General features: G+C 49.4%; 1 protein-coding gene across 3 annotated transcripts in view; it reads left to right on the top strand.

Annotated features, from left to right (window-relative positions):
* The first annotated feature begins 3,409 nt into the window (after positions 1 to 3,409).
* The window catches only part of CHST8 (carbohydrate sulfotransferase 8), a 191,489-nt gene continuing 186,110 nt past the window's right edge, over positions 3,410 to 8,788 (top strand). For 2 of the 3 annotated variants that reach the window (XM_030024017.2, XM_030024019.2), the window contains exon 1: positions 3,694 to 3,838. The gene's annotated coding sequence lies outside the window, so the exon portion shown is untranslated. Of the gene's footprint in view, positions 3,520 to 3,693; positions 3,839 to 8,788 lie in introns of those variants that run through there. The other variant, XM_030024018.2, reaches the window with a different exon arrangement.

Below are 8,788 nucleotides of genomic sequence, written 5' to 3'. Positions count from 1 at the left end.
TACATTACATTCCTCGCAGTTCTTATTTGAGTACTGTCTGTTTGAGCACCTCAAATAGCACAGAATCATTCATAAAGAATGGGCAAGAGAGACTGTGTCCCATCAATATTTCAAGCTTGGTTATCAAATCAAGAGAAATTCATGAGTTCTGTTCCAGCTCAACATTTGCCGGTTTGATACTATTGTTTGACAGTTTAGGGGGTTTTCCCTCTGCATTCTCATTGTCTTTAATATTTTATATAATATTCCAGTTGATGCTATTGTAATATTTATTAATATTTTTTTTTTTTTACTTGGCTGCACTAACCAGTTTTCTCTTTTCTCTTTCAGCAGGGAGAAATTCACACTCATTTGCTATTTGTGGGGTGATGACATAGTGTGAAGAAGCAGTAATGATGACTGACTGATAGAAGACACCATATGTTCTCTTCATTTTTCTCTGTGCCATTTTCTGAGAGATGAATAAAGACTCAATATAAGATGAACTTTCCTATAATACATAATAAAAAAAAATTTACTTTTTTTTCCCAAATAATTGGCAGGATGGGGGAAATAATCCTTTTTCTAAAGCTTTCAGATAGTATTGCTATAAATATCAGGCTTCAAATCACCAAGATAATTCCCAGTCTTTTCCATCAGAAATATTTTACATGTGTCTAAGCATCAAAAACAACTTTACAATTAATTTTACCCTCCCCCAAATGTTTTCCAGCCTTCCATAGCAAACATTCTGAAAATACAAGTTGCATTTGCTTATGACTAAACAAAGCTAAACAATCCCTTCCAATTTTAAAAGAAATGAGATTATATATAGGATTCTAAGTGACAATTTGTAATGTGTGATAACCAGCAATCCTGATTATAAGCACAGTACTAGTATCACTAGATCACAACAACAATACTAGGTTATATGCAGGGATGTTTCTTTACACCCTGAGTGTATGAGTCTGTACAACTAATAATACAAAAGAGTCCCTTCAGTAAATATTGCATTTGCTTTAACATGTTGTAATCTCAAAATAATTAGAAATCTCATTTCATATAAATACCCAAATGAAAATCTTTTATGGCTATAGCGTATGCCTTTATCAAGTATATTCTTTTCTTATGTAAGTATTTTAAATTCTTTTTCCATTCTGTTCTCTTATTTCATTCTACCCTCTCAAAACCAAGGATTCTTGATTGTTGTTCTTCCTCCTAACCTTGTAATAGCCACTAACTAGCACCAGACTACAGCCAGAGCCATACGCATATCTGCTCATGTTATTAAGCAGTCAGGAGCACAAACAAAGAGGTAAACAAAAGGGATTCACATTGCCTTCTGTTCCATTGGAGACAGACAGGGAAAAAAAATAAAAATCAATCCTCCCAAATACAAAAATCAACCCCAGAAATCATTGTTTTGAGATACCTTATTGTTCAAATTTCCAAGAACATTTTGCAAGTAATGGAGACAAAATTGAAGAAAAACATAATTGTGAGTCCTGCCTGGAGCGGGGCAGAGAGCTCGCTGTAACTGGACCTGGTGCCAGCACTCTTATTTGGGCTTTGTTTTCAAGGTCATTCATTTAAAGCATTTTTCATAACACAACCTGAATAAAGAACACAGAGCCACATTCTGCTCACCCTGCTTGCAAAAGCAGCCACCACAGATGTAGCAGGAAAGTTTCCTTATGCCACGCGAACAGGAGTTGGCCCTCGGAGGACGGTATTCTCCCCGGTCACCTGCCACAGCAACAGACATCGAGGAATGTTTTACATTTCTAGTATGTAACGCAATGCACTTTCCCCAGTTAGACCTATTTATTTTTGCTGCTAAAGCCTATGCACCCTGCGTCACAAAGAATATGACAGAAGGCGCTCAAGTAAAGCAATGATGGCAGTTTTCAAGTAAGGAATGTGTGTTATTCTTCCTTTGAACTCCAAGTGGCATGAATGCATCTCCCCCTGGAAAACTGTATCACATGCGCTTTTTTTTTTCCTGTGACAATAGAATTACATAAAGTCTGATCTCAAAACTCTCAGTCAAATATTCCATTCATCAGCAAAGAGCTGGCTTGCTTAAAGGCTACAGGATCGGATCCCCAATCAATACTTTAATAAATAACACCTACTTAGTCAGAACAATTGATTGCTAGGGAGCAGACTAAGTATAATGTATTTCTGCTAATCTAGTCAAAGGATAAATGTCATAGTTTATTTATAAGACACACCTGGAACTATTCAGAGGGTTGTAGATAGGATCCATCTCGACACGCATTTAACACCGTATGTGCACAATGTCTTATTAAGGGTGGATGGCGGGTACGTCAACGTAACACGGCTGGCTTTGTTTGTCGGCAAGCCCTGCTGCCGCTCCCTCCGAGCTGCCAAAGCTCAGCTCCACGATTCCCTGGCAGAAAGGGCAGCTCCCGGGACTCGCCGCTCCCGAAGCCGACGAGTGGGTGCAGAGCACGGTGTACCTCCTTGATGCGTGGGCTCTGGGAGCACTCTTTCGTCTAACTCTGGTGTTTCTCGATTTCATCCAGTGGCCACTTCGTTACACCTAGCAATAGCCAGGCACGCCACAGAGGCCGTTCTTGGGGATTATGGCCATACCCTGGTTTTGCTTTTACTAGACTGTTTATTCTGCTGCACAGTGGTGCGGGAATAGCCTCTCAGTATTTTAGGGTGGAAAACAGCCAGCAGAGAGTGCAAGAGGCACCTTCTGTGCACTTACTCCACAGTTCACATCCCAGGCTCTAGACAAGGCACCTTGGTCCCCACCATGCCCTGGCTACGGCGCATCTGCTCCGATTTATTGTTCGAGAGCACCGTCACTTCAATTCTCTTCCAATTACTTCTACTGTTTCTCCCCTTGGGGTCTGTGTTCACAACCACCTTCCTTCGAGAGTACGCGTGGGCCCCCCGTCTTCCCAACTAGTCTCGAAACGCATATATTGTCATTACCGTTGGTAAATCGCAGACCGGGGGAGGACGTGCCCGGCAGGATGCTTGTACCCGCACCGAGGGTATGAAAGGAGCCTCCCTGCCCCGTTCCTCCCAGAAGACGCCCGGCAGCAGGGACGCAGAGGCTTTCCCCAGCGCCCCGCCTGGGACCTCTCCGCCCTCCCCCGCAACTTCCCACGCGGGGGTTGCGATATTTCGGTCACACACGCCCAGGCACAACCTCACCATGCGGCTTTCCCAGCAGGAGCTGTGTGCGCGCCTGTGCGTGCGTCTACCCCCCCCCCCCCCCCCCCCAGACACAGACACAGTTCTTTCGGCAGCCCCCCGTTCCGCACGGCGGTAATTTGCCCTTCAGACAATGCATAATTCAGCAGCCTTGAAGGCGGCCGGGGGGGCGGCCGGCGCCGCGAAAACGTGTCAAACTTGAGAAGCGAACGGCACCCTGGAAAGGCGGCACCGGCACCGGCACCGCCCGCGCTCTGCCCGTGCCGCGGCGAGGGATGATGCGCCGAGGGCGCAGCAGGGCCGGGCTGCGCTCCCCGCCGGAGGCGGCCGCACCTGCTCCCGGAGGTGCGCAGCGGGGCGCGGCGGGCCGCGGGGCGGGGGCCGCGCTGCCGCCGAGCCGAGCCGAGCCGAGCGCAGCGGGGCCGGGGCCGGGGCGGCGGCGGCGGAGGAGCGGAGCGGAGCGGGGCGGGGGGGGGGGGGGGGGCGGGAGGCGGGGAGGGGGGCGGCGGCCTCCCGTCTCCGGGCGGGCTGTCCCGCTTCGCTCTCTCCTCCCCGCCGAGGCTCGCCGGCGCGGAGCCGCGGCTGCGGCGCGCAGAGCGGCGGCGGGCGGGAGCGGCGCGGAGGATGCGCTGAGCGCGGGGAGGCGGCGCGGCCGGCGGCGCAGGTCAGTGGCGAGTTTCCCCTCCCCGGGCCCGGCCACGGCCGCGCCCCCCCCCCCCCCCCCCCCCCCCCGCATCCCCCGGCCGCTCCCCAACTTTTCCCCGCACCACTTCGGGAAAGTGCCCAAACTTGCGCCGGGGCCCCCTCGTCCCGTGTCCCCCCGCTCCCGGCGGCGCGACCCCCTCACCTCGGGACCGCCCTCCCGGCCCGCGGCGGCGGTCATTAACAGTGCCGGTAATTGGGAGGGAAGGGGGGGAGCGGAGGGGCAGGTGCCGCGCTCGGGGCCGGGCGCGGTGCGGGCTGCCCCGGGGCTGCGGCCCGTCCCCCCGCCCCGCTCCGCTCCGCTCCTCCCCGCCCCGCTCCCTCCGCAGCCGGGCGGGGCCGGCCCAGCCCCGCTCGGGCACGGGGCTCCGCGGGGCGCCGGCCCCGGTACCCCAACTTCAGGTGAGGGATGGAGCCGGCGTCTACAGCCGGGCTGGCTGCTCGCGGGTACGGCTCCGCCTCGGGTTTCTGTAAGGAAAACAGCGGGAGCCAAAGCGAAGTAGCGGACAAACGCCGGCATCTCCCTAGACTGGAAATGCAGTTCACCCGGAGTTCAGTCTCGGCGCAGGCGGGAGGGGGTATTTCGGCACTTTCTGGTTTCTGGAGCTGATGCGGGGGGGACCCGGGGTTTGCTCTAGGCGCCGCTCTGCCGTGGGTGCGCTTCTCGGCAAGTCCCGCGTTCCCCCGCCCCTGCCCGGTGATCCTGGCGACTCGGACCTTGCCGTTTAATGCCACCTTCCATCTCACTTAACCCTTGAGAACGTACATATGCAAAACGCGGCAAACGGACAGCGAGGAATAATTTTGTACGAGCGTGTGAGCACCGGTGTGCTAGCGTAGCGATGGGTGACCGGACAGCCCCGGCACCTCGCTGCCACCCGGGATTCCCCGGTGTTGGCTGTGGAAGTAGCCGGCAACAACGCGATACCCAGTCATAGCTGCGCGGTTGTTTGGGTTTGGTGAGGTTTTTTTGAGCTTTTTGAGGGGTTAGGAAAGCCCCTTATTATAATTGTATTCTAATGTCGCCTTCTGTCTGTGGCTGACTTGCGGTGTGTGCAGATTAACATGGTTAAAAAAAACCCAGAGATGCTCATTTTTTTATGTTAGACGCTTACCCTGAAATGCTTGTATTTTATTGCAAGATTTAAAAGTTGCAGCTCTTCAGAGAATAGGCTATATATACAGTACCAGTGAGGGAGGATAAATGGTAAACCCGAACGGTCTCAGAAGTGAAAATCGGAAATGCAGTCGCTAAATCCATTTTGTTTATTAATGATGCTCACAGTTTGATGAGAAAGCTATCCCCAGTTTATCCCGAGAAGATTTCATTTTGTCAGATGCCTGGCGTCTCATCAATTCCTTTCATGTCCCCGGGATTTTCTCTTTTCCAGGAGCAGGCCACAGCAGCTCTCTGTGTTGGGGATAACCGTTAAGCTCTTCTTTTGAATTCATGAGCTTCCAAATTAAACTTTTGCTGACACCTGCTACCTAGCCTGCTTGAGCAGAACAACAGCGTCGCCCGGGCTACTGGAGCTCTGCAAACAAAAATAGGTGTAAAGTGCCCAGGCTAGGTCACACGGCGATTTAGGGGGGCTCTGGGAAACTGTGGCTACTGGAAATCTCATCAAAGTCTGTTTCTAATGGAGCAAACTTTCCAACAGCAATCACAGGCAGGAATTAAATCCATAGAGTAGACGGCAACGGAGATTAATAATCATCACCATCAATTAGCTGATGGAATCAAACAGAACAAAATGAGGGTAAACAAAAACCTGGCTCCCCCTCCCCCTCGAATCTAGTCCCACCTTTATTTATCCGGTGCCAAGGATCTCTCCTGAGCGCTGGTTTCAAGTGCCAAAAAATTTAGCAGGTGTCATAACATAAGGTCAAGACTTAATTATTTATATGGAGACATCAATCATCCTGTGGGGATGATTTATTTATAAAGCACCAGACCTGTAAAACGAGACAGTGAATTCTGATTTTCTCCTGCTCGTTCCTGAAGGGGACCAGGAAGGTCCGAGCTGCGGCCGAGTGACCTTTGGAGCCGGCAGAAGTTTCTGCCCGGCCCCGCATGGAGGAGAGTTTTGCTACGCCTTTTAAATCGTGTAACCAAAATCTCACCGGGGAAATCTCATGCATATTTGCTACATCTCAGTAATGAACATTTACTGATTATGGATTATCTGGAGAATTTAGCTTTTTAAACATTATTCAAATTTTTATGTTTATGTAAGCTAATAAGACTGAGGAGATTCAGTAACTACTCTTTGCCTTACGGTATTTGAAAAGTATGTCCGTTGGGCTTAGCTCAGCATCTTCCAGCACCGCTTTTAAAATACTAAAATAGAATTTTTCTGCCTGAAAAAAAAAAACCCTCTATCTGTACTCAGTATAATGCTCTTTGCTCACAATTAATGCCAAAAATCAATTTGCTAACGTGCTTTTTATGTTTCTGCTGATCACAAACAGGATGGCACAGTAAAAGCTTTTATTGCCATCTGATTAGTCCGCAGTGGTGGTAAGTAAATAGCTTGGGCTAGTACGGCTGCAAGACTCCCGTGCTGATTGCAGTAGATACAGAGAAGAGCACAGGGTGCTGAGCACCAGGCATAATCCTGCTCTCAGACTCATTGAAAGAAATTTTATCAACCACACGAGCAGAAGCAGGATCAGGCCCGTAGGTTTTCGATAGCTGGACGAAGTAACGAACACGCACGTGGGATGTTCCTGAACCTCCTCCTCCAGGTTTCTGATCAAGGGTTAATTATAGCGAGGGATTCTCAGAGATTTGTCCATTTATTTATCTGTTAATAGAAATGGTGCTGCTGATCTTACTTACGTGATCGCGTTTCAGACAGGGAGACGATTAACTTAGACTGAGTGAAACTGGTAAAAAAAAGGCAGAATACAGGAGGGGAGAGAGAGATGGAAAGTTACGGTGAAAATGAGTAGAGCTAGGAGGGAAGGTTTCTTTTTCTCTCATAAAACTTTTTATCTCATAAAACTCTGTGTAGCACAAACCCATAAGCTTTACCATTAAAAAGGGCTATTCGAAGCACAAGGAGTATCCAGGGCGGTTCGTGATCCCTCTGAACTTCATGGCAGGACTCCATTTTGGCAAAAGCAAGTCAATAAGCTCTCCTGCACGTCCATTATAGTGTTCCCACTGATCTTAAAAGACGACCATTTATCACTGTATTTCAGTGACAGAAATACTAAAATAATATTTCACTGGGTTTGTAAGAGGGTGTAAATTATGGGTAGAAGGATGGATGAGCTGGCAACATCTTCAAAGAACAATTAAGACATTAAGAGTGTGGGAAAATATTTTTAGACATTAACCAATCCGTGAGACACTTGGAATTTAGGACCCAATTCGGTTATGAGATGTTCCTCGAGCACCCTCTGGATCTTGCCCAGACCACGTGAAACATGAAAGATTAATAGTATTTCTTGTAGGCAAGACCAGTCAGCTGCTTGTGTATTTTTATGGTGTACTGGGTACATTTATAGCATTTAGTAATGCCAGCAATGTTCAATATAAAGAGTAACAGATGAACGTATCGTGAAACAAGGCACTGGCAAGGCAGGTGGGAAATGATTTCCAAAATATTGCAGCAACCAGGCTGGGAGAAATGTGGTAAGGTGGTAAACATAATATACAGACCTAAGCGGCTTTAACCAAAGCCAGGGTTAGAGCCCCAGGCTGAGTCCCACCGATGCAAGATGGAGCCCTACCCACACATTAGGTGGAGGAGGAAAGCCAGGACTCGCTGCCTGCAAACCCCGGCAAAGATGGCTTCCACGCCGCTCCATCCCCGTCACATCAAAAGGCAAAAGTGATGATGAAATCCCAGTTGAGTGCAAAGAGGAGAAAGGAGGGGAATGAAATTGTATTGGCTCAACTGCAAGAAACAAATCGCAGATTTCCCTAATCAGACAGATGATGCCTAACTAGGGCACAAAGCGAACCACGAAGGAAGGTGGCAGATTTCACAAATTAGTCATGGCAAAAATGGTGAATTTCACAGCTTGAAGTGAATTCATGTTATAGGATGAAACAGCACAAAGTGATTAAGAGCTCTAACTGATAGAAGTAATAAGCATGTGAGCCTTAGTCATCACACAGCAGCCGACGTTTCTCCCTGGCTTCAGCTGAGCCGCCGGAGCAACACCTTCAGCCTCCTCCTGTTTCTGATGCTGAGTGGGAGCTGGTGGGGACAACCACAAACAAGGTCCCACAGACGTTTCCAGGAGTTTTCCATCTCCGGAAGGTACAACCACAGCAGTCCAACAGGAGCCGGACAGCCGCTCCGCAGGGAGATGTTCTGCAGGCGCAGTCTCCGCTCCCAGCGCCAGCACTGAAACCTGGAGCCGTGGCTTCAGCGGCGGAGCACGTGCCGTGAGAAGAGCAAGTCAGGAGACGGCAGGGCCCCGTCTTCACAGCGTGACCCCACTGGTGAAGAGCAGAGCGGGAGGACGGCTGAGAAAGGTTGGAACAAGGGGGGACGCTGTTGCAGCATACTCCCTGCCACGCCGGGGACAACCTTCCACGTCTGGCAATGCCACTTTTGGAGCCATTAGGTGCTGGCATGTGCCACCTCATGGTAACCATGCCACAGCACGCATCCCTAATAGTAAGCAACCATTAAACACCCCATTCAATGGCTTTCTTCCAAAAGCCACCCCATTTCCATTCTTTCGGGGGCTAAAACCCAACGTCGCAAGCCTCTCACGGGTGCTGTTACGTGACTTCTGCTGGCAAAACATTTCAATAGCTGTTACAGCGCATTTTCGAGGAAAGCTCTGTGATTAGACACTGGAACCTCACCCTATCATTTGCATCCCTGCTTAGACAAAGATAGAATTCTGGAGAAAAATGTCACCATTATATCTTCATTCTTTTGTT

Source organism: Aquila chrysaetos, chromosome 9, assembly GCF_900496995.4.
Source record: "Aquila chrysaetos chrysaetos chromosome 9, bAquChr1.4, whole genome shotgun sequence".
Taxonomy (NCBI): Eukaryota; Metazoa; Chordata; class Aves; order Accipitriformes; family Accipitridae; genus Aquila; species Aquila chrysaetos.
This window is presented reverse-complemented; position numbering and strand designations above follow the sequence as displayed.